A 14784-nucleotide genomic window follows, 5' to 3' on the forward strand; every position below is an offset into this window, starting at 1 on the left:
CTGCCTCATTTTGGTTGTGTTCATGGTTCACAAATAAGTGGAGGAAGCAGGACTACTATGGATCACATAACACTTTCTTTCATAATGAAAGTACCCCTAGAAGCAAAAGCCTAGGCACAGCGGACCAAAATGACCACATTATAACTCCTGCAGATGCAAAAGTAATTGACAGGAGATGTAATTCATTCCAGAAGGTCGATCAAAATGCTAGCTCACCCTGAACCAAAGACCCACTGGACAAGTGTGACTGAGAATATCCATTCACACATTTACATTACACAAGGGAGTAATGAGGACAGTTCTTCCATGCACCTTTTGCTTCTCAGCTGTATGTTTCAAAGACAACTCTCCACTGCGAGGCCACATGATGTCTGGCACTAAAAGAATTCACAAGTGGCAGCCAAAACATTAGCATAAAGTCAACCCAGACACACTTATTTGGAGAGCTGAATAGGCTTATCCCCATTTTAAACCCAGCATCCACTTTCTTGTGGAACTTAGTCATAGATCACATTGGACACAACATATGCAAGAAGCAACAGAGTGGGATCTGTGCCAAATGGGCGAGCCCACCACGTAACATCTCAAAACATGACCTAGACTATTCTGGACTGCTCAGTCTTAACAAGAAATTAGTAATGTTTTCAGTTCCCACACAGTGAACCCAAGAGCCTTCCCTAAAATTGAAGACAAGGCTAACTCTTATGAAACGTTTGCAAGCCAGAAAACGTTTTGAGCTTGCTGTCCCAAGCGTAAGGTTTTCAATGTGGAGAGCAATTTTTATTTGGAGACACTTTTAGATTAGCAAGATGAAATTGTGTTTGACTTTCCCCAGAATCCTCCAACCATTATCAGATTCTGTTTTAAGCATCCTTTACACTGGAGTTGGATCTTATCCAAAAGGATGAAAAGCCCAATTGCCAAAGGTGGTCTAGAGTTTTGCAACAAAGTCAAATAGGTGCCAGGTTGACTACTACATTCATCTCCCCCACCTATTTTAAATACAGCTAAGCCCAAATCCTGGCCAGAATTCACACAGATGTTCTACAAGTTGAGTACCAAACAGCTGCATGCTAGAGCCAGCTCGATATAGTGCTCAGAATGTTGGATGAGGACTGGGGAAACCCAGTCCAAATCCCCAATTCTACCATGGAAGCTCACTGCATGACCTTGGACTAGTCATACAATCTCAGCCTAACAGGGGTGTTGTGAGAATAAAATGAATGAGAGGAGAACTTTGTAAGTGGCTTTGGTTCCACCACAGGAGAGAAACGCAGGGTGTAGATGAAACAAATAAAGCTCTCCCAAAAGGTCTCTCTCTAAACCATATACTACAGTCGAGTGCAGAAAAGAGTTTTTAATCTGTATTCCAAGTTTTACAGGGTAGCAAGGCAAATGCTACATACTCAGGTTCTCTTTAGCTGAGTCTGCTAAACTAGGAAATGCTTCCTTCCTTTTCTAAGAGGTTTTTTTTTAAGAGAACAGTTGAGCAATGACCTTGCAAGCATCCTGTCCAAGTTTCCTGGGGAGAGCCCTACGTATTTCTAGAAAACAGGCTTACACAGCTGGCGCCAGCCTGAAGCTTGCTGAAGCATCACCGTGCACTTAGTTTTAGGCAGAGATTGTAGCCTGCTCACAACCATTTTTCTAAAATGCAACCATAATGCTCAAGTGTCTTTAGCAGTCTTTATAAAGGTAAAGGTTTCCCTTGCTCGAAAGCCAGTCGAATCCGACTCTACGGGGCAGTGCTCATCTTCGTTTCCAAGCCGAAGAGCCAGTGCTGTCCGAAGACATGGTCATGTGGCCGCCATGACTAGATGCTGAGGCACACGGAATGCTGTTACTTTCCCACCAATTTATCTACTTGCAATTTCTTGCTTTTGAACTGCTAGGTTGGCAGGAGCTGGGATCAGTACAGCAATACAAACACACATATTCATTACTGGCATGCTGACAAGATTTTCCACTCAAAGGTTCACACAGCACTTGAAACTAACTGAACTATTAGCCACAAGATAGGAACTCTCAGTCTAGGGCAAGTGATACACTGTATTCTTGGTGCCTGGGGGGGCAGCAATGGGAGGGCTTCTATGTCCTGGCCCCACTGGTGGACCTCCTGATGGTACCTGGTATTTTTTGGCCACTGTGTGACAGTGTTGGACTAGATGGGCCATTGGCCTGATCCAACATTGGCTTCTCTTATGTTCTTATGCTTGCTTTCTAGAAGTAGACAGATTTTTCAGTGCATATACATGGACCATGACAGCTTTACACCAACCCATGTGCACTGACATGAATTCATATTGCACGAACTATAAGAATGCAGAAAATCCTCACACAGTACTTTTTTTTAAGCTTCCATCCATCAGTGAGCTATGGTTCTCCTTTTGGAAGCAAGGGCTGAGTTGAAAGAGGGGAACGCCTTTCCACGGTATATTCTGCCCCTTCTTTTGGTGATATTTCTGGGGGACACTAAGGAACCCATCCCCTGCACAATCCACCTCCTTCTCTCGGCAACTGCTCTGCCAACTGAAGGGGAGACACTACACTGCACCTACTGCTTTAAAGGAGACAATCCACAACAGAGGAGGCACAGCCAACATGACCTCTCCCTTTGCCTTGAGGAGGACAGACCACAATTTTACAGACAAAAATTTTTTTCTAGGAAAATGCCAGCCTTTTGGAGAAAAGTTAGCCATCTCCCTGAATCTAAACTGTAATTTTTGTGGAAAATGAGCCTCATGAATATTAAATATGGCCCTACAAGAAACATCTGATGCAAAATCTGTAGTTCCTATAGTTTGATGCACATTCTCACAAGATCAAAGATCATGAACTTGGTTCAGCATGAATAATGAAGAGTAATAGTTTTGCTCTTTTCTTAGGACACCAGGATTATTTCTAAAGTGCATGACCATCCAAGGATTACCACAATTAACAACAGTCATACATTTAACAAACCACCTGCAGACTGCCTGAGGTTGCAGACAAAGAATTCTTTCTGTTTTATTAATCTTTAAAGTCAGAAAATAGTCATCTGCTCTACAATTCAAACACTCCCCCAACAGTTTTAAAACAGCCTGGAAATTCACCTAGCACAGCTAACTGGATAACAGGCTTTCACTAGACCCAGAGCTACTGACAAATACCTAGCAAGACCAAACTAATCCCCAATTCACTTTGTGGACTGCCTTTAGTTACTCCGGACATTTTCATCTTAAGTTATACTGTCGCCCCAAAATATTTTGCAATAACTCTAGCAATGCACATTTATTGGTATTAATTCTTTGTAACAAACTGCTCAAAGGGATCCCAGCAAAGCAGATTAACATCCTGAGATTTCCCCCCATAAAGTTGCCAAAAGTTTCGGAAATTCTCTTACCTCCCATTCCAGAGGAGAAGTCAAAGATCATTCTCCTATGCCATTTAATCAAGAATATTTAGCAGTACTTTCACTATGAAGCAATATGTACTCTAATCGAAAGCATCGGCTGTTGAACCCAAAACAGGCAGAACGGTCTAAAGTTATAGTCAGACAATCTCTTTAGTTATAAGGAACAAACAAGAAAATGTGTTTAAATATAAGAACAAGCTATCAAAAGTATGGATAAATTCAGCACCCTGCAGAGTCTGCCCCCCCAATCAATTACAGATTCTAATGTATTCGCTGAATATACTATTAGGTTAACAGTGTCAGTTAGGGAAGTACAATTGTTCTATGAGTGACTGACACCATATAGTCCATTACCAACATAAGTGTGGATAGCACGTTCAGCACCTGGATGTTACACGCATCGAAGTAAGCATGCCAGTGAGCCTATCTAATAAAAAGACTCAACATGCTTATGAGATCTGGAGCATCTTTTCCCTGCTTGCCTTTAACCTGTTTAACATCACTTTGTCAATGTGATCTAGAAGCACATCTGATGGAGTGTGCATGCACACAAAAGCTTTTACCCAGAATTAAACTTTTCTGATCTAAAAGGTGCCACTGGACTCAAACTTTGTTCTAGAAGTAATAAAATAAGAGATCCTCAAAAGGCAGAACCTGGCCACCATTCCCTTTGCATGATTTGAATTTAGTACAGAATTCCTTCTCCTAATAGTTAACATCTGCTATGACTAATGACAGTTGTAACTGTCATATTTAGCCAGAGGAGGTGGTATGATAAAAAGATACTCAAGCAAAATGAACAAAGCAGTGATCAAATCAGTTTTTCACAAAGTTGATTCAAATCAAACTGCAATTCTATGTTCATCAAAGAGTAAGCCTTATTGAACACAATAGGGATTTCTTATAATATATAAGGGGACTGGGTTATCAAAATAAGCTTTGCCTTACAACAGTCACTATAACTTGATCTATAGAATCTGATCTGTTACTTCTAAAATACATCTAGGAGGCATGCTTCATATTATCTTTTCCTGTTCTGCAAGGTCTAACCACCACTACAGAACTACTGCTGAATTTAAGTGCCTTTATTAGAGCCAGGGAGAGCCTCTGCGACAGCCTACCTGAAACCCAAATCTAACTTTGCTAAATGCTAGTCCTCTGAATAGGGGGCCGCGGTGGCTCAGAGGTTAAGATGCTGAGCTGCAGACCAGAAGGTCTGTAGTTCGGCAGTTCGAGACCCTAGTGCCGCGTGACGGAGTGAGCTCCCATCTCTGGCCCCAGCTCCTGCCAAGCTAGCAGTTCGAAAGCAAGAAACTGCAAGTAGATGAATAGGTACCACTTTGGTGGGAAGGTAACAGCGTTCTGTACGCCTCGGTGTTAAGTCATGCCGGCCACATGACCATGGAAAAACATCTTCGGACAGTTTGGAAACAGAGATGAGCACTGCCCCCTAGAGTCGGATTCCACTAGCTTTCTAGCAAGGGAAACCTTTACCTTAGTCTTCTGAATTCAGAAAAGCTTAGTAGTTTGCTAATTTTCTGGCAAGCTTATTGCAATAAGTAAAAGCTCTTTGATCTACGAGTAGGCCAGAGTCTATGTTAGTACTCCATGACAGCAAGTTATGTTGTTTATTAACAGATAAGATATACAAAGTATTTTATTTGCTTTCACATGCAAGTTTGTACACCAAGTCAGGAGTACTACTGGATAGCAATCTACCCCTCAGAGATTAAAAAACAAAGGAAGGATACATGAGCAACTCACAACCCCCGTTGATCCTTGTTTCCTTTCTGCGCCAACTTCCGTCCCTCCTCCCACCATCCTGCAACCCTCCCGTTGCTGTTTCGTCCCCTCTTTTCAGATGCTTCTTTTTTTAAAAAGTGTTCGGCTGCATGAGGTTGCTAGAGAACCCAACATTGTTAACCATGATTTTGTTTCTTTTTCTTTTTTAAGTTGCAATGCGTGCAGAAGCACATACATCACTGTTCTTTGATTTGGGTTTTTAAAAACTGCATGGCTTTTTCATTTCCCCCCTGGAAACCTGGGATTTCCAGAAACATTCTCCCCACCCACCCCCGGGCTGTCCCAGGCCCCATTGTGCAGTTTTTTTGATCTGCAGTCTAAGGGTCAGGCTCAGAATTGGATATCTGCTCATGGAAGGTAACTCCGCTGTGCCCTTGTTATGTGCAGTATCTGCTGTGACCTGCCCAAGCCAAGTTGCATACCACTCTAACTACACAGGAAGGGCATCCAATTAAACACATTTCAAAAGCATAGTTTAGCCAATCCACAGTCTATGCTTGACTCTTTTGTGATATACCCCAAAGACTCCCAAAGTTGCCTCTGCACCAGCCTTCCCTTCTGCTTCATGTGAGACTGAACAAAAAAATTAGGCACTCCTAAGAATTGGACTGCAAAAAGATCAAATCAGTCAATCCTAAAAGAAATCAACCCTGACTGTTCCCTGGAAGGCCAGATAATGAAACTGAAGCTCAAATACTTTGGCCACCAAATGAGAAGGGAGCACTCCCTGGAGAAGACCCTGATGCTGGGAAAGATTGAAGGTCAAAGAAGACGGGGACGGCAAAGGATGAGATGGTTGGACAGTGTCATCGATGCAACGAACATGAAATTGAGCCAACTTCAGAGGACGGCGGAAGACAGGAGGGCCTGGCGGGAGATGATCCATGGGGTCGCAAAGAGTCGGACTCGACTGTGCGACTGAACAACAACAACAAAGAATTGTATATTACTCAGTAAACAATCTTACCAACTAATCTCACGGACACTTCTCAGACACCAACTGCGTTTCTCACAGCTTTAAGTAAGAGCAAAGAATCATGGAGACTAACTGAAGGCAGCAGGGATACAATAGCAACAGGTGGTATGTTAACTACCGTGTTTCCCCGAAAATAAGACACTATCTTATATTTATTTTTTCTCAAGAAGACACACTAGGGCTTATACCACAAATGCATAGAAATCCTGCTAGGGCTTATTTTTGGGGTAGGTCTTATTTTCGGGAAAACAGGGTAGTAATGTAGCTACAAAAAGGAAGACCTCAGGATGATGGGTATTTGAGATGATGCAGGTATTTACGGGGGCTGATCATGACAGGTGATGACAGATGGCTGACTAACCAAACGCAGAGAGTGACCTAATAAGTAGTGTCAGTCAGTGTGCCTCCTTGGAAAGATAACCAGTCCGGTTGGCTAATACTTTGGCATGTATCCTCAGTATTATTAAACGTAGGCCAGGACTGTCTCCACTTAGCTGCACCCTCTTTTTCGGAACTCACATCTGGGAACTCACTCAGAGAAAAGAGAAGAGGGAACTACAGCCCATTCTGAGAAGTTCTAATGAACCCTACAAGGTTATCCTTTTGGTTTGAAAATCACTACCCATATGTAAAATAAACTACACATTGTAAAGCATCTTTTATAGCAGAGGAATGCTATACAAATTGTAGTCATCAAGACCCCTAGCTCAACCCTGCATCAAAGCCACGACCGAACTGCCAACCATATATGATGCCCCTGTGACATCTAATACAGGTCACCAAACTTCCAGACAAATGGAAATTCTTATCAAAGTTAAAATTACTCTACTTTTAATATAAATGCATCATTTCTACCTTACCATATAAAATTGTAATATTTGGCATATTTACAAAATTTATAAGTATAAATGTCTTAATTCTTTTTACAAACAAAATTGTGAATCTACTCAATACCAATTTCAAAAGCTCCCTATGCTATCTTGGCATCTGTGTCTTAGTATTTGCCAACTGGAGAAGTGGGAAAAGAGTGGAAAATAGAAAACATAAATGTTGTAGTAAACAAAAGGAAGAACATTATTTGGACAGCACCATATCTGGACATCAAGTTATAAAGTTGACATTGAAATACACTCCTGAAGAGCTTAATGTTTGTTCCCTTTGTATGTATTATAACAAATTAATTGAGAACAAAATTAGTCACATAATACTCCTGAAGAGCTTAATGTTTGTTCCCTTGTATGTATTATAACAAATTAATTGAGGACAAAATTAGTCACATATCCTTGAAAATATGTGGCATATGTTCACAGAAGAATTAATTATGTAGATTGTTTTACTTTAAAATCTTTTATATATTTTGAGCAACACCTTTCCTATAAAAGCATTTTACTAATTTCAAAGGAGAAAGCATTTCATAGTAATTTGTTCTTGTGCTCCACAAAATTTTAAGAAATTCCCATGGAAAAGAATTTCTGTTTTTTTCCTAAGCCTTCATATCTCTAGCCAAACACAAACCGCAACAAATAGCTACCACCACAGCTAATTTCTACTTTCAGGAATCTTATGGAACTCCACTTCCAAATATCAGAGGTTCCCAAGGTCTGTAACAAGCAAGCTTTTGGTTAGAAGTCCGGTCTTTACCCCCTTTATTTTTGTGTCCAAGCACATAAATTGTTGAGCGTAACAGTTACAAACACCCTTATTTGAATTGGGTCTGCCTGCACCAATTCAAGGACAAGCCTAGAAGATGTGAGATTACAAATTTACCCCCCATCCTATTGTTCTAAACTTGAAAGGAAAGTCTTTAATTACTGGCAGAACAAGCTGGGAAGTTCAGTTTAGCAGGGACATAACATCAGGCACAGGGAACAAGTGGCATTTAGCAACTGAAAAAGCAAAGAGGAGATATTTATCCTGGATTTTTTCCCATGGGCACAAAACTCAGTTTAATCTTTTGCCCTTTTGCCTCGAGAGTCTTTAGTATTTCAATGGTTAACAAAATAATGGTACAAGGAGACAGTTAACTGAATTACCATACGCTTGATCTTTAGAGCCTACCATACCGACAATACGTTAAGATTAAGATACGATACTATCCAGGATATCCTTATGTCAGACACAATGACAAGTAACTCTACCACAAAGCTCAAAGAAAGACTAACTATGACTTTCTCACCAATATTTAACTGTGTGACAATATTCTTATATCCTCAACTGTTACACATGTAGTCTTTCAGTCATTGATATCTGTGATGAGACTTTCCAGGTGTTACCCCCTGTGGCAACTTCAATACACAAGGCCTGCGGACTGTACTGCCACTAAATTTATATCAAAGCATTGCTCACACCAATCATTTTGCTTAGCATGCAAGGTGGGTTTTCTGCCAAAGCAACCAAGGTGAGCCCTTAAGACAATGGCAGTGTTGCTGGAAGCAAGTGACAGGCATGGCATATGCCTGTTACTGCCTCCCATGCACACACTGCTGCCAGCTGGGCCGGAGGTGATCCCTTTGAGGTACTGGCAGAGCTGCTGGGATTTGACTTGCTCCCAGGGTATCTGAAACGTATAACCCTACATTCTCCCCTCCTTTTTGTTTGCTGGCCTACCAGCATCTTCACAGCTAGGTAGACATTTCATTTTAAAAACATTTTTAAGCGTTCAGGCCAAACAGGATGCCTGTTTCTGCTACATTGCTACCAACAAGGCAGAGCCAGCATTTTCCTGTTCTGGAGAACACTATTTACCAGAGATCAAAAACTCTACTCATCCCTGCCTTAGATATATTTTATTCCACTGTGTGCCAACAAAATTCTGTATCTCAGGCTCAGTTCAGCTTCACCTGCCCAAGCCTAAAAGCCTGCCCCTTACATGACCTAGACATAATATAAAGACATGTAGAAGAACACATGCAGGCCTAGTACCTTATGACCCAAGTTCCAAGAAAATGGGGTATGCGAGTTTGAAAGCTACTGGGAGTACTCATCTTGATAGCATGCAAGTACACTAAGCAGCACAGACACATGAGCTTTAAAAAAATCTCACTGCTCCTGTATCCATCAAATAGACATCATTTAAGGTAGCAATCAGTACTTGAGGTAGGCCTCAAAAGGATGGTGATAGTTCTACCTCTGACCCCCTCTCAAAACACATAGCCTGTTGACTTTGAGGTAAACAAAATGGGCCTGCTTTCCATCCACCATCAGATCTCAGCCCACTAGCATAATAATTCTTTTCCCAATTTGGAGTGGTACCCATTTATCAGACCCTTTTTAACATGAACATCTGACGAGCATAATAGGCTCTTCACAGTAGCAGCTCACCTTCTGATTATCAGGGACTGTGTTGTGCTAGTGCTCCAGAGCCCACAATGACTTCTTAAAGCTATGACAAACCTTTACATGGCCTGGGCCCTACACAACAGATTATCTTCTTCCCTATAACACAATGCAACCCCCAAGGCAGAACATCTATTATACAACCCATGCAGCATGCTTGAATGAAGAGCAAGTACACTTCAATAGCCATTCCACATTTATGGCAAAATAACATTCAAAGCTCAAGTCTGAGCATACATCAGACGCAATACAAACTTCCTTTGGTTTGGATAGGCCACTATGTGACAAGGATTAACAAATTATGTTCAAAATAATTTTACTGTTATGCTCAAAGCCTCCAGAATAAGGTAGACTCAAAAGAGACAACACACATGATAAGCCTTATTCAAAGAGAGTTATACTTTATATATACATATTACAAATCTGTTCAAGCTTACTGTTAAAGATTACCCAAGGAGCCTTTCTTGAGGGAACCACCAGTCATGAAAATCTGAACAGTGGGAACCCACATAAGAATTTTCTTGATGTCTGCTGGGAATAAGGAATTCCACCACACACACAAACACACAGACACCATGGATGGTTTTTCCCTAGAGGGCTTTTCTGGAGACAGGTAAAAGACCTTTTAAAATTAAAAATTATTTCCACACCTTTGTCAGTGACTGATTTTCATATTGATTTTGAATGTATTTTTCAAATCTTTGCAAGTCACTTCATTTATTTTTAAAGCAAAAAGTTGGAATATAAATGCTCCAAATACAAAAACATTTATATTAGTTCTATAGCAATGAAAGCCCTTTAGCCTCCCCTAAAAGAACCCTGAGAGTTGCAAGTGTGCTCACAATTCTGTTTGAGAGCCCTACCCTCTCTCTTAGAACTACAATTCCTAAGGAGCGGAGACATGTTTTAAACCATCTTGTTGTGCAGATATGCCCTTTATGGGAATGAGGTACTCGATTATTACCTTTGATATTTTTAGGCAAGTCAAAGATAAGGGAACATCTATTCCAAGTATCCACAAATGCAAGGCAAAAAAGTGCCCTGGCTGTATGACATGGGTCATCCAGCAGGCACAATCAAGAACCCCATTATTGCTAAGTGGTCCTAAGAACTGACCTGGCAGATCTGACTAAGGTCTATTCAGGTCTGTTGCAAAAACACAAAAGTGGACAGAAAGATGCCCCAAGGAAGCTTACAAGCTGGACATGAAATTGCAGTCAATTTATAAGATATATGTATGATTTTATTAATAACCTTGCTTTGCTCTCCCGAGAAAACCCAAAGTGCTAGATATTTTTCCAAGAGGAATAAGGAGAACCTTTCCATTTTTCCAAATGCTTTCTGGGCTCCAATCTGTTTTACAAATAAGCAAAATGGATTACAATCAACAACACAAAGCTTTCATACAGCAGGTAGGAGATCTGTGGCATATAAAGAGAACTTGTTGATGCAAGCTAGTATTGTTGCATTTTCAAGAAAATGGATTATTTAAAACACAAATTCTTGGAGCTATAATATCCACCTCACACACAATGCCCATAGTAATAATCAGAAATATCCACATATAGAGAAATATTAATGCCACTTTGCACAGAAGAATCTGAGCATCAAAAAGAAATACGTTTTTCTATAAAGAGAAATCACACTAGGAACAATGGAATACAGATAAAATTTAGTATTCAAAATATCCAGATGTCCTTCTCTTTCACTAAATACCTGGTAAATACAAGTAAGCAATAACACAGTAGTAGAATGGGTGAAACAGAGAAGCAGCAGCAAAATACTTCTTTCACCTTCACTAACTGTATAGAATTAAGAGTGTCCCACTAAAAATACAGTTTTAAAACTGACATATTTGTGTACTTTAAAAACCTAACAGATTTATTGTAGCATAAGATCTTATGTTCATGCACTTCATATGCATGAGGCAAATATCAGTTGAAAAAAATGAACTTCCATTATAGCAGACAAATTATATTAATACTAACTTTGTGAACACCTACGCACAGCAGCTTTACTGCTAGGAAGAGTTCCTTGATTTCAGTAATGTTACTTCATAACTATGGTTTTTAGGGCATAATGCCACAATGGGATTTTGCTGCCCTTTTAAGAGCTCAAACACTGAAGAAGATAACCTGTATGTCATCTAACATGCATGATCAATTCTTTTACAATATAAAGTTAGCAGCAGTCTTCCAGTAAGCAGGATAGCACACCATACCAGTGGTTAGAAATTAAGAAACACCCCCCCCTTAAACTTAGGAAGAGATCACTTCCTCTTGAAGATCAGAAAAGACAATGTACTATCAGTAAACAACAGAAGGCTTATCGTTTGGCTTATTTCCATCTGGATCAAAGAGTCAAAGAGTTCTACATTAAATGACCTCATAACTCTCTGCAACATGATTTCCATGATTCATATCCTCCCTTGTCCTCTCAGTCCCACTAGTGATTTCACAAGTACAACACACTTATTGCAAAGTATTTAGAACACTATAACCTCGTACTTGGAAACAGCCATTCCCTTACCTGGCTCAGTACACACAACCAGTTTTAATTTTGTTATACGATGTTGGCAGGAAAATGTCAAATCCCTATTTTGACTTTATTTTTTTGAAACAATTTCTTAGGGTGTAGGACAAAATAGGAATTTCCAACCAGTTATCTATGTGTCACTGAGGAGTCCCAATTCCCCTCACTCTTTTTCTCTGGTCATCTTGCCTTACACCAACACATTTTAATATAATCAGATGTATTAATACAGTTATTAAAATATACAATGTAATACAATAAAAAGAGCTTATTACAAAACCCTTAAAGCAGGAAAATACCTATGAATTTCTAACATGCCCATCTCCAAAACATTTGAGGGACAGGTGCAAAGATTAGTAGACTCAAGACCAACTAGGATTAGCAGAAGACATACCCAACCAGAAAGCAATACTAAACAAAACCCAAGATTCCTTATGGATGCTAATTATACAATGAGTGGCTTTCTAATAAAACAAAAACAAAAATAAAACCTTAAAAAATAGGGGTCATGGTCAACTGGACAACCTAAGGAGAAAAAGTGGAAGCTTCAGCATTTTATAGCAAGACATTAGGGTTTAACTACTGTTTCAACAGGTGACAGCCAAGGACAACTCTTTCAACAGGTCAATACGTTGATTTTATTATGACAATCAAAAACCACGGTAGCTGCAACTTCACTGAACAACTACACTGTGGTGGTGGAGAGTACTACACAAGAGGTGTTTGATACAATTCTCTACCATACTGTCACCAAACCAAGATTTCACAACTAAAAACAAGAGATTCTGGAAGCACAAAATCTATTCTACAGAGACTGACAGACCCAAGGGGCAGCTATTGGAATAAGGAACACACATGGCAAGGTTACCCAAACATCAACCCAAAAGATAACCACAGCATCAAGCTTACTAGAGGTCTACTGACACAGAGCCCATCAACCTAGATACCTATCAGGCAGTACCCCTACAGCAGCTCATAGTCCCCCAGGCTCAACAACACCTTCATTTGCAATGAAAAGCCAGACAGCCTTAATACCTCCGCTGCCCCCTACCTCGAATCGAGCAATGCATACAGTTAGTAAGCAGACTAGGGACAAACCCCACCATTCTGAAACGCATTCCTCCTGACCTATACCACATTCCCCACTAACCCAATCCATGGCGAGGCAGAGCATACACACGCACAATGTCAGGGATAGCTTTCCGCCGCCACCCTATTTCCGCTTTCCCACCGTATGTGGGTCTTCCACACCTCCTCACTGGTCACGTTCAGCTGCCTGAACACACACCTCTCCTAGATAATGGGTCAGGCCCCACCTCATTCCCCCAGGCCTCCGTCCTCCAGGCAACCTACCCAATCCACCCTGACAGCCTGTTTCCCCCGCCCCACCCAGAGCCACAAGAGAAGACCCGCCAAGCCCAAGCCTTTCCCCACCCCTCCCTAGGCAAGGGGGGGGGTCAGCTTTTCTCACCCACCACCCAGTAACCAGGCAACGGCCTGTCCAGGGGAGCCCCGCCGCCGCCGTGAAGACACACCCTCCAGTAGCCCAGATCTGCCGCTGCCACCCAGGACCACCCGCTCCCCCGGCAGGTACCTGAGGCGACTCTTGCTCCCCCCTTCCCAGCCCCCCTACTCTCTCGCACACAAACAAACTACCTCAACCAAACCCACCTCTATGCCGGAAGGAGGAGCGAGAATGCTTTCCGAACCAATTGGTGTTGGGCACCTGGGGAGCGGGCACGCCCTCTCGACCAATCGGCTTTTTCGAAACCGCACCCTTGCCCCGTCGGACTAATTGGAACGCAGCGATGGAAAGGACGGGCAGCAGTTGTTTCACCAATGGAACAGAGAAGTCAGTCTAGCCAATTGGAAGGCATCTCGCTAAGACCTGGGACGGGTATTTCGTTAAACGACGAGTGCGTCTACCAATAGGAAAGTCGCCGAGTGAAAGAGGTTTGATAAACAACAAATAAGGTGACCGGAAAAGGGTGGGGCCGCCTACCATCTCTAACCAGTCACAACTCGGACTTGAATAGTCACAACCCAATCCCAGGCCAGATATCGTCTGTGTCTCCTAAGAAGAGGCAGAGGATGATTGACAAGCGAGTGGGTGGGCGTAACCCGAACTGTTCTGGCCAATCAATTGTCACGCTGTTACCCCTGGCCTGTGAGAAGCGTCCTAGGACTTGAATGGCAGCGTACGGGAGAAAGAAAAGGAAACTCTGGGAGCGGCGTGACCTTTGACCTTATTAACGGCGACGGCGGTTGGTGAAGCGATGGCAGAGGAACGGCTGCGTACGGCAGGGAGATGATTGGGCGCGGGGCGGGAGGAGGATGCTGCCCTTACGGAGCTGAAGGCCTGAACAGGGAAATAGTAGGTTCGATGGGCTGTTGTTGACGGAACCCGAGTTTCTCTAACCTGTTGAATTTGGGTGCCTTCCTCACTTCACCCACAAATGGCTCCCAGTGTGGCTTGACGCGATTAAAAAGGAGTACATACGATGATTTAATAGTTAGTGTCTCAGACTACTGGGAGGTGTGGGTTCAAATTGCAATTCAGCCCGAGTTCATTGTCGAGGCATAATACAATGATACCGCTGAGATGGCGGTTGGGTAGCCAGGGAGAGCAGGCTCTCTTATCTAGACCTTCCTAACCAGCTAGCGGCAGGTCTCCACACAGTATTACTGCAACCCACACTGACTGCAGTGCATAAGGTGTCTTTTGAGGCAAAACACTACATGG

At 41.9% G+C, this 14784-nt stretch overlaps 1 protein-coding gene across 2 annotated transcripts in view; it reads right to left on the reverse strand.

Moving 5' to 3' along the window:
• Positions 1–13757, reverse strand: part of RAB5B (RAB5B, member RAS oncogene family) — a 28862-nt gene extending 15105 nt beyond the window's left edge. Inside the window, exon 1 of one of the 2 annotated variants that reach the window (XM_015405911.1) lies at positions 13713–13757. The gene's annotated coding sequence lies outside the window, so the exon portion shown is untranslated. The other variant, XM_015405910.1, reaches the window with a different exon arrangement.
• Between the last annotated feature and the right edge of the window lie 1027 nt (positions 13758–14784).

This window comes from Gekko japonicus, unplaced genomic scaffold (assembly GCF_001447785.1).
Source record: "Gekko japonicus isolate JY-2015 unplaced genomic scaffold, Gekko_japonicus_V1.1 scaffold246, whole genome shotgun sequence".
Classification (NCBI taxonomy): domain Eukaryota; kingdom Metazoa; phylum Chordata; class Lepidosauria; order Squamata; family Gekkonidae; genus Gekko; species Gekko japonicus.